Genomic DNA, 18825 nt, shown 5'->3' on the forward strand with positions numbered 1-18825 from the left:
TGCTCTATTCCAGAGTAGGGAAAAATGGAGAGAGACATTACAGAAGGCACTGAGAAAGGCCCCTGTTGGACTTGTACCCGTAAAGGGGTTTGCTTGTCTTTTATCTCACAGACAGACTGTGTATGACTTGAAGGCTGAGTCAGAGAAGACCCACCACAAACAGAGAGAGACAGTTTCAGGCACACGTTCTCGGCCAGGGGGCACTCACAAGAGGTGAGTGCAACACTGTTATATGTGGATTAATATGAGAATTGAAAGGTAGGGAAGGAAATAGCTAAAGGGGAGACTACAAGTCATACTGAAAAATGAACTGTCAGGGGAGATTACTAGTGGAATTCCTCATTTCTCATTCTAATTAATGACCTTGGCACAAAAAGTGGGAGTGTGTTAATAAAATTTGCTGATGACGCAAGGTTGAGAGGTATTGCCAATACTGAGGAGGACTGGAATATCATACAAGAAGATCTGGATGACCATGAAAACTGGAGTTATTGAAATGGGATGAAATTTAATATTGCAAAGTGCAAGGTCATGCAGTTAGGGACTAACAACAAGAATTGTTGCTATGAGCTGGTGACTTATCAGTTGGAAGCGACAAGAGGAGAAAGACCTGGGTGGATTGGTTGATCATAGGAGGACTGAGCCACCAATCTGATGAGGTCATGAAAAAGGCAAATATGATACTAGGATGCATCGGGTGAGGTATTTCCAGTAGAGAGGGAAGTGTTAGTACCATTATTCAAGGCACTGGAGACACCTCATTTTGAATACTGTGTGCAATTCTGGTCTCCCATTTTAAAGAAAGATGAATTAAAACTGGAACACATGCAGAGAAGAGCCTCTAGGCTGATCAGAGGAATGGAAAACCTACCTTAGGAGAGTAGTCTGAAAGAGTTGGCTTGTTTAGCCTAAACAAAAGAAGGCTGAAGGGAAATATGATCACTCTCTATAAATATATCAGAGAGATAAATACCGGGGAGGGGGAGGAGTTATTTAAGTTAAGCACCAATATGGACATAAGAACAAACGGATATAAACTGGCCATCAATAAATTTATGCTTGAAATTAGACAGAGGTTTCTAACTATCAGAGGAAGTAAGTTCTGGGACAGCCTTCCAAGGGGAGTAGTGGGGGCAAAAAACCTAAGTGGCTTCAAGACTGAGTTTCATAAGTTTATGGAGGGGATGGTATGATGAGACTACAATGGCACGTAGGCAATTTGTGACTGCTAGTAGCAAGTATCTCCAATGGCTGGTAATGGGACACTAGATGGAGAGGTCTCTGGGTTACTGCAGAGAATTCTTTCCCAGGTGTTTGGCTGCTGGATCTTGTCAACATGCTCAGGGTCTAACAGTTCCCCATATTTGGGGTCTGGAAGGAATTTTCCCCCAGGGGAGATTGGGGGTGTTTTACCTTCCTCTGCAGCATAGAGCATGGGTCACTTGCAGGTTTAAACAAGTGTAAATGGTGGATTCTCTGTAACTTGCAGTCTTTAAGTCATGATTTGAGGACTTTAAATCATTATTTGGGTCTCTGCAGGTGGTTCTGTGGCCTGCAATGTGCAGGAGGTCAGACTAGGTGATCATGATGGTCCCTTGTGGCCTTAAAGTCTATGTATTGGCAGCCCCACCAGAGAGACTAAGGATGGATAGGAGAATGAACTAGTTAATTACCCCTTAAAATTCTACTTCCAGATTAGAGTTGTGCCATGCTGCTAGGGCAGTTGTGGGAAGCTAGATTGTATGACGCTATCCTGTACCTGTCCTGTGGCTAAAGAGGGGAATTTCAGTAACCAGAAATGAAAATAAGGAATGCAGGACTGTGCCCTAGATAATTGTATTTATCACTCACAGTTATGATTTACTCTGTTTGCTTGGGATGAATAGTAGAGGTTAGGTGATGACTAGTTTTTAGAGTGCAGAACAGAGACAAGCCAAATACTTAAGAATATGCAGGACCCAGCCCAGATTAAAAATGAAGTCAGGAGGCTTTACTTAACGTTTATACTTTGATGTTTTTGTACTGCTTATGTACCTGCTGCATTAGTTGCCTTGGAAACAAGGGACTGTGCATATGCAGCACAATGAGAGTCCAAAATTTGTGGACTTGGCCCTTTGGGGCCCCATTATAGAATTCTTATATTTTGTACAAGGCCCCTAGTGTCGCTTATTAGCAGTAAAGTGTGCAGCTGCCTTCATCAGCGTCAACTACCAATTTGTTTCTTATGGAAATGAACTAACTTTCATGGTGTGTACAGTTTTTCGGGAAATTTTATGTGGAACAGAAGTATGTTTCCCTCTGAGTTTTATGCTGCTAATTGATGTATCTTTGTCCTTCAAGAAATTTGCATGTTTCTTACTCCCAATATTGACTTCAACTTTGTTGCTAAAGGGAAAAAACAACTTGCGTGGATCATAGGAAACAGACTTACTCTGATGCATTCTTTGCATCATATTCTTTCTTAGCTTGAAACTGATGTTGCACTTGAGCTATAGAATCATTGCTTTCATTTATTTTGCACCGTTTGAGTCTTCCCCTTTCCCCTTTAGTACACTTGTGTTTTGGTTTACTGTGAAATGTAGGGGAAATCTTAACTTTTAAGATAGTCATATTAAAGAATAGATGCACATTTTGGCTTTTTTCCTTCCAATGACTGGAAGTCCAGACATGAATAGGAATGATAATTAAAAAATATTAGCCAAACTTTTTCAAGCCTCAGACCAGGCTAGTGAATTTTCAAGTGCTGGAGAAAAGTTCATGGTTCTTATTTGAACTGGTTCATTCAACCCTAATTAATGTGGGGGTTTTTTTGTGTGTGTGAGAACATTCTGATACTTGTAGCTTATACATTACACAATGAGAGATTTATTAAATTGAGAGAATTGCTAAAGATTAAATGAATAAGTAAAGATAATCAAGAGAAGGAAAACAGATACAAGTACTAGGTTTGCTAATTCTCCCGAAAGGGGAGAACCAAAGCAATTGGGAATAACCAGTTTGAATTACTTGAAGTCAGCGAAGAGAATTATCTCAGCAGAAAAGGGGACATGGGATAAATCTTCCCTGATTTATAGTAGCCTTGAAGGGAGCTGGAGTGTGCTTTTAGCCAAAGATTCAAACTCACCGCTGTTCACCTGTCAGGCTCCAGATGGAAGCACAGGAACTGCCAGTATTTAACAAGGGCTAAATCTTTTTCGCCTGCACCAAAACTGATGGAACAGGATGTGTGATTGATGCACTGCTCCCCATTCCAGGCTGCCAAGTGCTGTAATGGAACTGCTTTTTTGTTTCTGTTGCATTATTGTCCTATGTAGCTATACCTCCTGTGTTGAGGTGTTTTAGCTAGTGGATCAGCACATCCCCCTTCCCTTAAATAGCCATGTGTTATGGCATAAATTGAGCAATAGCGAGCATGGGTTACAGACACCTCTTGGGCATTTTTTACCCTGATGCATAGAGGAACTAAACCAGTTCCTCTGCCCTGCACATCCTATGTGCTGCCAAAGTGTGTGTGTAGAGTTTTCTCAGTCTGTGGTTTTGTCAAATCGTTTGAGGGAGGAGATCTGGGGATTGCAAGAAGAGATAGAACAACCAACCAGTAGCTTGATCAAATATAAGGTTTACATTTCAACCCTGTACAGTGAGGTCATAAACACTTCAAGCAGCAACTAGAAAACACCCTCTCCAGGAAGTTCCTATGGTTATTAAGTTCCCTCTCTGTTAACTGTGGAGGACCAGAAACCACTCTGCAAACCCTGAAAAATTTTATGCTATTACCTTTTAATTAAAATCCCTGAAAATACAAGCCTGAAGAGCTGAAAGAGAATCAGAGCATGTACTCACTAGATGGCCTTTCCAAGTGATCACAGTTCTGGGTCTTTAACGGATTCATTGCTTCAGGGTCAAATTCCTGTAATCTAAGCCATGCATAGAGCATTATATACTGAGATCAGTATCTTTCAAGTAAACTGCTTTCTTGTCATTAAGTCTTGACATTTCTGTACATTGTGGCTGCTTCACTGCAATAAACTTTCCCTTGAGGATATACAAACTGCATTTTCAGACATGAATACCAGGAAGGGGCTGCATATGAAATAGGAGAAGAAATTATTCTTGTTCGCAGAAGATGACTGGAGAGAAATGCCAGTAGCTGACATATGGCAGACAAGTAGGGACATAGAAATTAGAGGCACAAGAGACCTAATAGTCTAACTTATCTAGTCTGTCCCCTTACCAGTGTGTGATTATTGCCTATAGAATATTCTCCCGTGCTTTGTCCATTCATGATTTAAATATCTCTGGATTTCTGGTCTGCCACTTCCCTTGGGAGACTATTCTGCAGGCCAAGAGATTTCACCAAGAGGCAGTTCTGCTGCTATTCTGCCTAAAAATTCTTTCCATGTGGAGAAATTGTGCATATTAAGAGCCTATAAAAATGAACAATAAAACTTCAGTAATATGTAATATTCCAAATAATTAAAGAAGAAAGAGTTCTTTAGCCTGTACAATACAATCTAGATTGATTGAACTCCATTAACCAAAGGTACTCATAATTCCCTTGATGATTTGACACCTTTATTACCCAAACAAATTCAGTGCTGCCCGTGATACTCTGATCTCTGAGGTTGTACTATATATTAATATATTTTTAGAAAGAACGGGGAAGTGTCTGAACTGCAGGGAATAAAATATAATTAATTTTAAGGAAAATTGTATAGAATATTCCCCCACATGGGGGAAAAATAATTTTAAAAAATTCAGTGTAATTGATCTTACACCTAAAATCCATATTATATTTTCTTTACGAAACTACTACATAAAATAACCCAAACCAAACCAAAATAACTCCCCCAACAAATTCCCAAATCTCTAACTATTAGAAAGTCTGGAAATGAACAGTTATGATATCCAGCTAATTTCAGGCTGCCCTACAATCGTTCCTCATTCACTATCCAGTTTACACTCATACTCTAAAGTACACCAGCAGGCAACAGTTGTCTCCTCCTCACCATCTTTGTCAGGCTGCTGTGGCCACATCTGCATTCCCACAGCCATGGCCCTTATGCTGGCAACCAGGAAGGGGAGTGGTATGCTCAGTTCTGCATTGGCATCTCTTTACCCTTTACAGATTATTCTTGCGTAAGAGAGAATGGAACCCCAAATTCCTTATGTCACTTCCTTCCATTGTGTTTTGGAGGTATACCCTTAGAGGCATTATTCTCTGGCATTATTCACAAAGATACAGAATAATGACAATTAACTAACAATGACTATAACAGTTACTTAGTTATACTTTTTAAGAACACTTCAAAGTACAGAGCTTTGTTGGATTTTTTAAAATATTAACCTACTATTAAAAGAAAGTAATTGATCAGTTAATTTTGCATGGAGGCGGTTAAAATTCATGTTCAACTAATGAATAGCTGAGGATGCTAAGATCTCCAGGTATCTGAAATGCCTCTCTAGTTATTCTTTATTGCCTTGAAGTGGTTCTTTGCAATTGGATGTGAAGTGAAATAGTCTAAGATGAAGGTAGAGTGGTGCTTAAAGGTTACACTGGCAGGGCACTCCATGGACCATGCTCTTTTGATCAATGTTCGCTCTTCCAACTGCAGTTAGGTCTAATGCAGCATTGCTATTACTAATTAATTGCCTGGGTGAAAATTAGGAGTGTAATAATGTGGCACACTGAACCATTTAACAATGTGGTTGGCACATTCTGTTGTCTACTAAGGCCGTTGGAGCAAATTCCTGTTCAGTTGTGAGTACATCTAGTATATGAAATTTAATAGTTCTTGTATTACTGATTAGAATCAGCTGATTTAGTCCTCTCTTAATGTGATTATAGACAATATTGTGATTGCACAATATGAGCATGTGAAACCCAGGATGTCGATGGAGATTGAGTAAATGAAAATCTTTCTTCCCTTGTCAGTACAACTTTGTGTTATGAGCATTATACTGCTAGAGGTGCTGTTTTTCAGATGAAATATAAAGCCATGGTCCTATAAACCTTTAATCATTAATGATTTCATGATACATTTTGTAAGAACAGAGTTGTAAACACCAGCATCCTGGCCAAATTCCAGTTTGAATAATTACAAATCTGCCACCTAATCTTCCAGCTGTATTTTTGGTTGAATATAGGCTGGGTTTGGTTTTTTGTTTGTTTGTTTGTTTTTTTGCTTCCTGTCCTACAGTGAATTGCATTATAGTTGAAGATAGCATGAAGTGGTCCCAGCCGGTGGAATGTGTGTTATGAAAAGTGCCGCAGTGAAACTGGCACCATCTTACTCAACAGAACTTCTCCACGTCTCTAGGACTTGGGATTCCCTTTCTAAGTCATGTTTGATGACTTTAGTGACAATTTTTTTTCCGTTACTTGATACTCATGTTTGTCCTGAATAGTCAGTGTAGCTATGAGAGTGAGCTAGATTCTATTCTTATTAATGCATCATCAAAATAATTTTTGAGTTCTAATCAGTTACATCTATGAAAACCCATTGAAGGAAAAGGGTTGTGTGGGTTGTTAAATAATCAGCCTAGACCCAAGGTGCTTGAAGGAGCTTTTCTTTATTCAGTGATGCAGTTCTCAACTGCTTTTGCAGAACAGAATATGGGCTTCTGTCATGCACCTCCTCCACACTTCCTGTCTGGGAAGCTAAACCACTTAAGTACAGTTCCCAATATCACAGATTGCAAAGTTGTCAGAGAGGGTCCAATCTGATGACAGTAGCTGGCATAAGTGTTACAAAGGACATCTTGAAAACTGTTCTTACTTGTGGTAATGTATGAGAAGGAAAGGACCCAGTTAGTCTGAAGTGAAAACTAATCTCCTCTCATGTAAATTTATTTATTTAGATTAGTATGGATGACAAAAATAGCACCTATCCCTATACTCTAGGTGCCAATAAAGTTAACTTAACTTTTTAAAAAATCACAAATAATAGCTAAAGTACATCAGTCTAACTCCTAGTAACTCACTATCATCAAACTAGGCAACTTTACACTCAAACTACTCTTTCCCACCATCTATTTCCTGACCTTAACATTCTGAATACATTGGTCAAAAATGAGGACATGCCTGTGTGTGTGTTTGTGTGTGTGTGTGTGTCCATATCTAGGGGTATGTCTACACTACAAAATTAGGTCAATTTTATAGAAGTCAATTAGAATAGAATGGCAAGCATGGAGCCCGCTCAGCTCACCGTCATCATACGTCTCCTAGGTGGTGGTGGCAGACATGGTACTGCATTGCTACACAGCAGCAGCTCCTTGCGTTTGCGGCAGATGGTGCAGTAGGACTAATAGCTGTCGTATGTCTCCTGGGTGCTCCTGGCAGACCTCGGTGAGGTCAATGTGGGCGCCTGGACAGACATGGCTATCCTCCTCTTAGAGCACTGAATGGGAGCCAGAAATTCCAGGTCATTCTCTTCTTTAAGTTTCATTTCATGGAGATTCAATCCTGCCTGGAATATCATGCGAGCTGGAGGCTTCTGCCTCAGGCTGCTCTCCCAACTGGCAGCACTGCGTGGTCGCACCTATCCCAGCCTACCCCTTGCTCCCATGGCTCATGAAGCCTGGTCAGTAGTAAGGAGCAGTTCAGCTATAGGCTGAGCAAGTGCAGAATGGTGGTAGAATGTGCCTTTGGATGTTTAAAAGCTCACTGGCGCTGTTTGCTGACTAGGTCAGACCTCAGTGCAACCAACATTCCCATTGTTATTGCTGCTTGCTGTGTGTTCCATAATATCTGTGAGAGTAAGGGGGAGACATTTATGGTGGGGTGGGAGGTTGAGGCAAATTGACCAGCGTCTGATTTTGAGCAGCCAGACACCAGGGCGATTAGAAGAGCACAGCAAGGCGTGCTGTGCATCAGAGAGGCTTTGAAAATCCGTTTAATGACTGGCCAGGCTTTGGTGTGACAGTTGTGTGTGTTTCTCCTTAATGCAAACCCGCCCCCTTTGTTGATCTTAATTTCCTGCAAGCCAACCACCCCCCCTTCAAAATAAAGTAACTATTGTTTTGAAACCATGCATTCTTTCTTTATTAAGAAAAAAATGAGATAACGGATAAGGTAGCCTGGGTGGGGTGGGGGAGGAGGAGGGAAGGACAAGGCCACATTGTTTATTGTAGCCACACTAAAAATCAAACTGTTTGAATGACAGCCTTCTGTTGCTTGGGCCATCCTCTGAAGTGGAGTGTCTGGGTGCCCAGAGCTTCCCCTCCCCCGCCCCCACGTTCTTGGGCATCTGGGTGAGGAGGCTATGGAACATGGGGAGGAGGGTAGGTTATACAGTGGATGCAGCATGGATCTGTGCTCTTGTTGGCTTTCCTGCAGCTCCAAAAGATGCTTCATCATGTCCATTTGCTCCCCCAACAGATGCTTCATCATGTCCGTTTGATCCCCCATTAGCCTCAGCAGTGCGTCCTGCCTGCGCTCTTTGCACTCACTTAATTCTTTCCTGGCCTCTGCCACCGAATGCCTCCATGCATTAAACTATGCCCTATCAGTGTGGGAGAACTGCATGAGCTTGGAAAACATGTCATTGCGAGTGTGTTTTTTCCACCTTCTAATCTGCGATAACCTCAGGGACGGAGATGATAGGGGGAGTGTAGAAACATTCTACACTCTACAATTCTGGGGGGACTGCATGGTCACCTGTGCTTCTGAGTGCTGCTGATTTCGCCACACTCACCAAACAGAAAATATAATTCAGAAGTTCCCGCGGCTTTACCTGTGTACCTGGCTTGTGCATAGGAGTTCAAAGTGCTGTCCAGAGTGGTCACAATGGAGCACTCTGAGATACCTCTCAGAGGCCAATACCATTGATTTGTGTCCGCACTACCCCAAATTCAACCCAGCAAGGTCGATTTTAGTGCTACTCCCCTCACCGGGGAGGAGTACAGAAGTCGATTTTAACCAACCCCGTTCCGTCGACTTAAAGGGCTCTTATGTGGACACATTCATTTTAAAAGTGACCTAACACGGCTAAATTCAACCAAATCCCATAGTGTAGACCAGGGCTAGATGTTTGCTGAACAGTTTCTCTCATACAGGGACAAAGCAGTCTATCCTTAGATGTCACCAAAACCCATGTACAGTTTGTCTCCAGAATATTTGTTAACTCAGTGAGTCCTAATCAATCTCTCCTACTCACTGAGGCCCAAATCCTCAAAGGTACTTAAGTCTCATTGATTTCAGTGAGAGTTAGGCATGACCTTTTGAGAATCTGGGCCTTAGTGGCTAAACAGTCTGTAGGCTTAATCTTCCCTTACCCAAGCTGATCCTTTCTTTCATTCATTGCTTTGCCAGCAGTAGTCAACTCTCTCTTCTAAAATTTTTCCACTATTGCTGACACCCCAATATTAGCCATGTTCAGAACCCTCATGTAAATAGGTCATTTCCTGCCACCGTGGTTTTAATCAGTGTCATTTAGCCCTGCTCAAAACAGGTCTAGTGAATATGTTGCTTGCATCCCCAGTGTGAGCCTGGCTTTGCTAAATTCTCAATGCTGCTACTATCAGTGGAACTGAACCTGTGTTACAAATGGTGGGAAATTTTGAAAAAAAAGTCCCTATTATACACAGGGGTTAAGTCTCCATAGATATGGGTTGCCCTGATGCACCCACCTCCCCTTGTATATTGTGTTCCTCCTGATTATTAACTATATATGGAATACTGGGGGTTGGTTTTATGGTTTGGGGCTGATTCTACATACCTGTATCCAGAACAGACCATTAACTCCTTACTGTCCTGGTCCATTCTGAAATTTGTAGAATCCAACACTGTCCTGTTTAGTTCTCATTATAGGAAGATTAATGTCACAATTGGCCCATCATCGGGTGAAGGACAATGATCAGCTAATTTTAGCTGTTATTTTAATTGCAAAAGTTAAATAAAGGATCATTAAATAGCTCCTCACTATTTATAAAAAGTAAGATTTTTTAAAAAAATGTTGAGGAGGAGCTTGTGAAAGCAGAAATGAAGAGAAATTGAGGAGAGAGCTATATAACAGGAGGTTGGTGCTACTTTTTAAGTGGAGACCTTGGTCACACAACTAACATGAAAAAGTATGCTTAGAAAACATTTAAGATGAATGGGGAGAGGGTAGAAGCAGCTATCTGTGGTCTTCTATCTATCTATCAATTTATCTATCTATCAATCTATCTACCTACCTACCTAGGCAGAAATGGAAGACAACCTTTAAGACAAGTACTACTATTAAGTATAGTTACAAAACTAACTAGAATGGTCTCAACTAAAGATAGCACCTGAATGAAGACAGTGGGTCTGCATGGGATGTTGGAGAATATAGATTATATTTGATACTAGAGAGGATTTAGTACTGGCTGGGATGTAGAGATAAGTGTTTGAAACTAAATGGCTAATTATGAAATAGTTTAGTATTGGAACTACAGAAACAGTAACTGTCTAGGATGCAGATAAGCAGAGATCCAGGCAGGAACTCAAAAAACAGAAGTTTGGAGATTCTAGCAGGGGAGCGCATCTACCGTAAACCCTTGACCAAAGAACGGTACTCCTCTATCTGGGAGGTCGTCCTCTTCGACGAGCATGCAGCTTTGGGAAGGACGCACATGGAGCGGTGAGGGAGGAAGGGGACATCCACCTAGCCAGCCAGATCAGCCGAAACAACCCTGGCGATCAATGGGGTGACAGATGTCGCAGTATATTTGATGTTTTGGTTACAGAGGAAATGCAAGATAGTATACTCAAAAGCTTGGGATGTAATCAATATGTCATTCTAGAGACAGAAGCATATGTGAGTTGCTTGATGATAGAGAATAGGATGGTAGATTAAGAGTAGGACAGAGACAAATTCTGTTCATGGCATGCCCAGGAAATCCATCCTGAGAACATGATAAAACCTGCAATATTGCCATTGGCAATATGGCAATATGCACTGATATTACACTAGTTGTGATGCGATTGAGAGTCACATTATCATGAAGTAGCATTGCTGAAAGCTATTAAATAATCATAATCCTGACATTATGTTAATTATCACTGTTACCCAACAATTTGTACCCAAGGCACTCGAGTAGTGGTCTGCCTATAATTATAAATGGATTATTAATTTATTCTGCCCGTATGGGGAGAAAGGTAGTGACCTGCCCTAAAGGAATTGCCAGGGAGTTTGTCTCCAACCCGCAGAGGACTCTCCAGAGCAGTCTAATCCTGCTAACCCTGGAAAGGACACAGATACAGCCCTCTGCTCAAAGAACTTTGTTCTTCAAAAACAAAGTCTTATTTATTAAGAGAAAGTTTGGTGGTTACAGTATATCTAGTAAAGCAAGAAAAGGAAAAGAAGAAAATTACAATGTATAATAGCTAATAAGGCACAACTGAATTACTCTTAAAGGTTATATATTTAAATGGTACAAGGGACTACACAGACTATGAGACAAATACAATGTTGTGATACTGGTACACATTGAACTTTTCATACACATGCATAAGGCCTCCAATGCAATAACATTGGGCTTATTACAATGTAACATACAAATACTCTATGCATATGTATAAAACAACATTACAATACAACATTAAAGAAACATTAAGATTACCATTTCGTGACTGGTGATCAGATGGTCACGAAATGGGGTGGGGTGGATCACACATAGAAGCAGGCATTCAGCTTTATTTATAGGCATACTAAGTCATTTCTCAAGAATCATCCTAAAAATCAGACTTATACTCTTTCAACAATCCCTTTGAATTGTCTAGGGTACTTCTGCTCTGTCAAGTATGTTTTACTGCTTGTGATCTTTTTCTTCTGCTGCTGCTGCTTCTCCTTTCCTCTTGCCTCTTTTTTTAGTCTTCTCCACTATCACTCATACCCACACACTCTAGCTTGTCATCTGTCTCCTTATATACAGTTTCTGGCCTCCTCTGATTGGTTGACCTTTTAAGCTGAGAGCTCCCTAATGGGTGGCAACTCATTCAGCCAATCAGCTTTGCTCTGACATCATAGCTATTCTTCCTCCTGCCCCTCCCTGCAGATATTTTTAGTAATTTTCTTGAACTTTGTTTGACCTTTGTTTCCTGCTTGCTCTTGGTCAATTTAGTCTGTGTCCTCCATCTTTCATGTTTTCTAATAGAAAATCAATGTGTCCACCATTCTGGATTTTTAACTATAAACTATCATTCACTATAACTTACCTAAAGCATCTAGCCTAAAACTAACTATTGCTCCCTGAAAACTAAAGTACTCTGATGCTAACACTACCTTTGAAACGATAACTGGGAGAAGTGAATTGCTCCAGATGTTTCTCATTCCCCTCCCCCTTCTTACTGTCAGTATCCCTATCCAGGGTGCTGAAATGTATACAGGATTCAATGCAAGTGAAAATGTCTTGTAACATCACAACACAACTTCAATTCTCATTGAAGCTTATTAATTATACCTCAGAACAGAGCCCTGCTGAAGACACAGCTCTTAAACTTATTCCTGTTTTCGCTATAAATATATCTATTATCTATTATCAAAGAACAGGGGTTCTGGTGATAGTGAGAGGGAATATTGGAAACAAATGACTACATGTATAACAAAATCACAACACACTTTCTAAAGACTAAACTTAACTATCAAGGCATTCCCCTATCTCCAACAAAAAATTTCCCCCTGTATTTTCAATAAACTTGATTGACACCCTGTCTCAACGCATCAAGTCCACACTGCAGCTAGTCCACACAGATTGAAAGAATACATAGGGGTTCATCTCTTCCTCAGATATAGTTATGACCCATAAACAGGATAACACCTGCTGTTTGGCTCTTCCTGTTAATTTCCTCTCTTGAAGATTCCACAATCTTTCATTAGAATTTGGCTCAGACTTGAGTAGAGGCCCACTGTGAACCATACAATACTTAAATTTCATGTAAACAGAGAGAGAGAGACATTTCTTGTCCAAAAATGACTTGTTTTTCACCTTTGCTGGTGTTCAGTCCCCTGAAAACCACCAGTATGATGCAAGCTTTTACTAGAGACCTTATATCACATTCTTTGATGAACTAGAATGGAAACAATAGACCCAGGATATTCCTATAACCCTTATGCACCCTTTATACCCTCTGCCAATTGGCATCAAGAGACCCCTGGGTCACAGTATTCTTTATATATAATTATTTAACTTGGGCACTGACCAGTGTGTTGGCTTGAGGACAGGATTGAAAATTTCAGCTTCCCCTCTGCTTGTTAATTTTCACTAAAAGAACAGGAAGGTCTAATGTTTAATAGGTTCTGTAATAGCTGCTGCCTTAGCAGATTATCCTTTTGCAAAAACAGAAGTGCAGGAGACATGATTCACTGCTATAAGACCATAAACACAGTTCATTAAGAATCTAATTGTTTGAAGATGGCAATAACCTATTTTTCTTTTAGTACAAATGAAGGGTTAATTCATTGTAAAAATGCATTTTACCCCAAACTTATCTCAGTACCGAGTCTGACTTGCTCTTGGGAAATGTGTGCATAATACTATATGAACCCCACTGTGTTGTTTTCAAGTGATGAATGCAAGTTCAGGAGAGGACTGAATATCATGCTGCCATGATTGATGGATTGCAGTAAAGTGCCAGCTATACAGCTTGTACACTCTTGGGCTCCATGGTGCTGCACTAGCATCAGCATTGAAAAGAGTCTCTTCGTTTAAACTTTTGGCTAGGGTGTAGATTTTTGAAATAGCTGCCAAGTGAAGCAAGAGAAGAGAGAATTAAGAAAACAGCAACTGAAAACAGGATTGAGAAGGGGAGTGGGGAACTTGGAGTAAACCTTTTTTATGTTCTGGTAACTCATTTGACTTGTCTTCGTTCTGGGCGGCTCCTTGTTATAGTGTCTGTATTTTCACTTTCCAGGCTTGAAATGATCAAATAAAAAAAAGAGAGAGAAAAGGTGGAGCAATTCAATCTCTTTAAAAAATAACTAGAGATTTTAAGTTGTAGAATGCCATATACTGAGTGGGTGTTTCTCCCTTGAAGGCTCATATACTTCCTTTATTCAGTGACATTTCAGATTCCCCAACTTTTTTTTTTTTGGCTCTGTTCTGTTGAAGACAGTAACCCTTTAGGAATTCTGTCTAGTTAACTCTCATTCAAGCCATTGGGGATTTCAACAGTCTGTCGCCACAATCTTTTACCACATTTTCTTATTATTTATAGGTTAGATCTTGCATCACTGCAATGCTTCTGCCATATTGCTCGAGATATGCCAGTAAATTCAATATGGCATTGAGCAGCCCCAGACTTGCCTCCAAGGCCTTGTTTTTCATACAGAAAAAATACTTTGTGGAAGAATGGGAACCGGCTGACTGCAAAATGTGCTTGAATAATAACACTGGTCTCTCAGATGAAATTTTACACTCTGGATGAATCATCAGACATGCATTAAACATCTATCTTCTCCAGAAAGAGATAAAAAATCTTCCTCCTGATGTTACCCCTAGGATCTGGCCAAAAATAATTTCACACTAGAGTGTGAAGCAGGCAAATTTGACCAAATGGCAGGCAGTGATTTCAGTTCAATTTTGATTCTGATCTGAGAGTCTATTTGCCTTTTGATACAGCAATCTGGGATGACCTAATAGTACCAACATGACAGAAGTCAACCTTAAAAGACCTGCCACTGAGCAGAGGGAAAAGCCCTTTCTGTAATGGTCTCCACACATCTTGCTTTCCTTACTGAAAAAGGAATATCTCATGAGAGCAAAATCCTAACACAGGGTCAGGGCACTTCATAAGACTGAAGGAAATATGTAGGTTTTCCTACTGCCTCAATACTTCAGGCTGTCTCTTTCTACCAGTTGGTGGCAGGGAGTCAGCCTGCTGTATGAAAAGTGGTGGTGAGTGCAGAGTTGCAGGGGGCTGCGGACTGATGGACAAGGGGGATAAAATTGTTCAAAAAGGTTGATTCCATTGAGCGGCTCTGGCAGGGCTGGCTCCAGCTTTTCTGCTACCCCAAGCAGCAAAAAAAAGAGCAGCGTCACATCAGCAGCAGCTCAATCACGCCGCTTCTTCTACGGCAGTTTGGCGACAGGTCCTCCCTCTCTTCCTCTTCAGCGGCAATTCAGGGGCAGCTCAAAGAGGAAGATGGAATGAGGGACCCGCCGCCTGGAGCCAGTCCTGGGCTCTGGATATCCCTTGCTTCAAGCACTTTGCAAAGTCAGAATCTTTCCTAGAGGAGTGCTCAGATGATATTGCTATTGGTGGACTAATTAGAGATATGGTTATGAAGAGATTTTCTTTCTCTGCATTACCACCGTTTAGGAAACGAGTTCAGCAATAATGAGTCAGGCTGGGAATTTTGATTTCACTCTTGACCATATACTTCCATAGAAAAGCCCCAGGCATTAGTCACACTTTGCTTTGACTGTGTGTGATTCACTTTCCCAATATGCATATGTTGTACCCTTGTTTAGCCTGTGTTAAACCAAGCACCAGAAAGCTATAACTTATCATTTGGTTCAATTATTATTCCCTTCTGGCTTCTGTGTCACTTGTGGCTAATACAGAATACAGTGGCACATTTTTTCACTGGCTCAAGATACTGTAATCATTTTATGACAACTCTGCATATTTTAACACATTCAAATTCTCTGAGGCAGATGTGTAGCTATATAGCCTATTTTACTTGTTCCCAGAAGTCTGTAGATGGTGTGCAGCAGTGATTGCAACCATGTTGTATTCCAGAGCAAGGGAGAGCAGAGGATTAGATGGGAACAAATAAGATGGTGTGTCAGCCATATTTGTTCACACTGAATGGGAGTAAATTTCAAGTCATGTGAGTGCATACTCACTCACATTTAAGTGCAGGGTGTGGCAAAGAATGGAAGTGTTTGAGGAGGCCTGGCCTTAAATGTGATCATGAGCCTGCAAATAAGGAGCTTGACTACATGCACTGCTCTTTGGCCATTCTGTGGCTATTTGATAAGAGTAACCTGATCACTGGGCTCAGCACTTTTGCCTTGCACTTATATATGCAACTCTTCCCACCTGAACTGTGAAGGACTAAGCCACAAATAATCAGAAAATCTCTTCATAGGCCTTGTCTTTACAAGGAAAATGTTTGGATAACCATTAAGCTATCTCCATGTTAAAATCCTATGTCAAGGAACGATGTAGTTTTAAGCTGCATTTCAGCTGATAAAAGAAAAGCTGGGAAGATTGTAACATGGGTTAGTTAACACAGATTCAGGGGCCTTGGAACAATTTTTATAGTGGTGGTGCTGAGAGCCATTGAACCAAACTGTAAACCCTGTATACACCCTCAGCACCCCTACTTCTAGCACCTATGCACAGCTTGGTAGTAAAACTTTTTTCTCTGTAGTTGTGACAGACCCAGACCAGTGGGGTTCAGGAGTCTGGTCCTATTAGTATCCAGGAAGTGGGCGGGCGAAGCCCGCCCACTGCTAAAGGACCTCCCCCCAGCCTAAGGGGAGGATCCACAGGGCCGGGACACTAACCAATTACGTGGGACAACCAATGAAAAAAACAGGAGCGGGAGTGAGGTCATAGGGCTAAACGAAGGGAACCGGATGGGGACACCGAGCAGAGAACCCCGGACAACGCCCACTGCTCCTCGAAGGCGTCAAGGGAGCCAGTGGACGCTGCCCAGAGGAACTCTGCCCGGATGCGTGAACGGACGGAGGAGCGGAAATAGGCCCCACAGTCGCAGGAAATCCCGTCGGCCAACCTCCTCTCCCTGGTTTTATAGATGGCCAGTTTGGCCAGGGCCAAGAGGAGGTTGACAAGGAGATCCCGCGACTTCGTGGGGCCACGGATGGGGAGTGCATAGATAAACAGGTGAGGGGAAAAGTGCAACCAAAAACGCAATAGGAGATCCAAGAGGAGCTGGAACAGGGGCTGCAACCTGGCACACTCTAAATAAACATGTGCCAGGGTCTCCTTCACGCCGCAAAAGGGGCAGGTGTTGGGGACAGGGGTAAACCGCGCCAAGTACACGCCCGTGCTCACGGCCCCGTGAAGGAGCCGCCAACTGACTTCCCCGGCGGGCCTCGGGACTAGGGCAGAATACAGGCTGGCCCACCGGGGCTCCTCACCCTCGAGAGGTGGCAGGAGGTCCCGCCATTTCGTATCGGGGCGGGATGCGAGGGTGAGGTAGTGAAGCGTGTGGAGCACGAGCGTGTACAGATGTTTTCTTGGCGCGGTCTGGAACAGAACCGGCTGCAGATCGGGCAGCCGGCTCGCAGTGAAAGGGCGAGGGGAATGATTGGGTCCATGGGGCAGGGGCCCGAGATAAAGGTCCACGGGGCCCGGGGTCGAAGGTGGGCGGGGCGTGCCCTCTCGCAGGACCCGGTCGAGGTAAACCCAAGCAGCGGGCAGTAAAGCGGTCTTCACCTCCTGAAGTACGCGCCGGGGGGTACGAGGGCTGGAGAGCCCCATGCGCTGAGCGAGCGTCAGGGGATCCAGCCAGTCTCCCCGGTCGTAGTCCAGGAGGTCTCCGACCCTGGTGACTCCTGCCAAGACCAGCCTCTGGCGCACCGCGGGGGACTCCGCCACCTGCACATGGAGCTGGGGGTTGTGCAGCAGGGGCTCCGCGAGGAGATCGACCCCCACGGTGGCCGCCACGGACCTGGTTGTTGAAAAGAGCTTCCAGGTCCGGAGGAGGTCTTGGTAGAAGACCGGCAGCCCAGAGAGGTCTCGCGGAAGGCCCCTTGGATCGAGATAAAGGAGCTGCCAGTCGTATCGGAGCCCTCGGAAGCGGCGGAGGAAGGCGTGCGCCAATACGCTCCACGCCGGACTACCCACACCATACAGGAGTCTCTGCAGGGCCTGGAGGCGGAAGACGCGGACCTGAGTGCGCAGGCACTTCAGGCCCTGCCCCCCCTCCTCCAGGGGCAGGTGAAGGACCCCTGCAGAGACCCAGTGCGTTCCTGGCCAGAAGAACTCCAGAACCGCCGTCCGGAGGTTGGCCAGGAAATCCGGGGCCGGGACCAGGGTGTTGAGCCGGTACCAGAGCATGGACAGGACTAATTGATTCAGCACCAGCGCCCTCCCCCGGAGAGAGAGGCACCGGAGTAGTTCTGTCCATTTCCAGAGCTGCACCCTCACCCCGTCCTCTAAACCATGCCAGTTCTCCGGCGGAGACGGATGCGTGGCAGAAAGGTAAACGCCAAGATAGAGCAGCGGACCCGCGCTCCACCGGATGGCCTGAAGCGCAGGTGGGAGGGAGCTCGCCTGCCACCCGTCCCCGACCACCAGGCCAGAGCTCTTGACCCAGTTGACCCAGGCAGAGGAGGCCGCCGAATAAATGGCCTGGCAAGCCTCCACCCGCACCAAGTCGCCCGGGTCCTGGACCACGAGGAGCACATCGTCGGCGTACGCCAACAGGACCAGCCGCAGCTCCGGCTCCCGGAGCACCAAACCCCGTCAACCTCCGACGGAGGAGACAGAGGAAGGGCTCGATCGCCAGAGCGTACAGCTGACCCGAGAGGGGACACCCCTGCCGTACTCGGCATGGGCAGTGTTGGGGGGGATCCTCACCGGCAGACACGCCCACGGCCTCCGTCGGGCCGCGCAGCAATCCGTGACCAAACCCGTAGGTGAGCAGAGAGTCACGGAAGAAGCAGACCCGCCGGTAGGCCGCGGCGGCCTGCTTCCCGGTCCCCTTACCCTCCCCCATGAGGGCCTTCGCGGCCGGGAGGATCAGGTGCAAATCCCCCCACCGCTGGAGCGCAAGATGGACTTTGTTATGGGAGCCATGGACGTCCTCAAGGAACTCCCGCAGCTCCTCCCTCAGCACATGGGGGGGCGAGGTAACGGATCGATGACCGTCCCCCAGCGGGGCC

This window comes from Mauremys reevesii, linkage group 10, assembly GCF_016161935.1.
Source record: "Mauremys reevesii isolate NIE-2019 linkage group 10, ASM1616193v1, whole genome shotgun sequence".
In the NCBI taxonomy this organism is placed as follows: domain Eukaryota; kingdom Metazoa; phylum Chordata; order Testudines; family Geoemydidae; genus Mauremys; species Mauremys reevesii.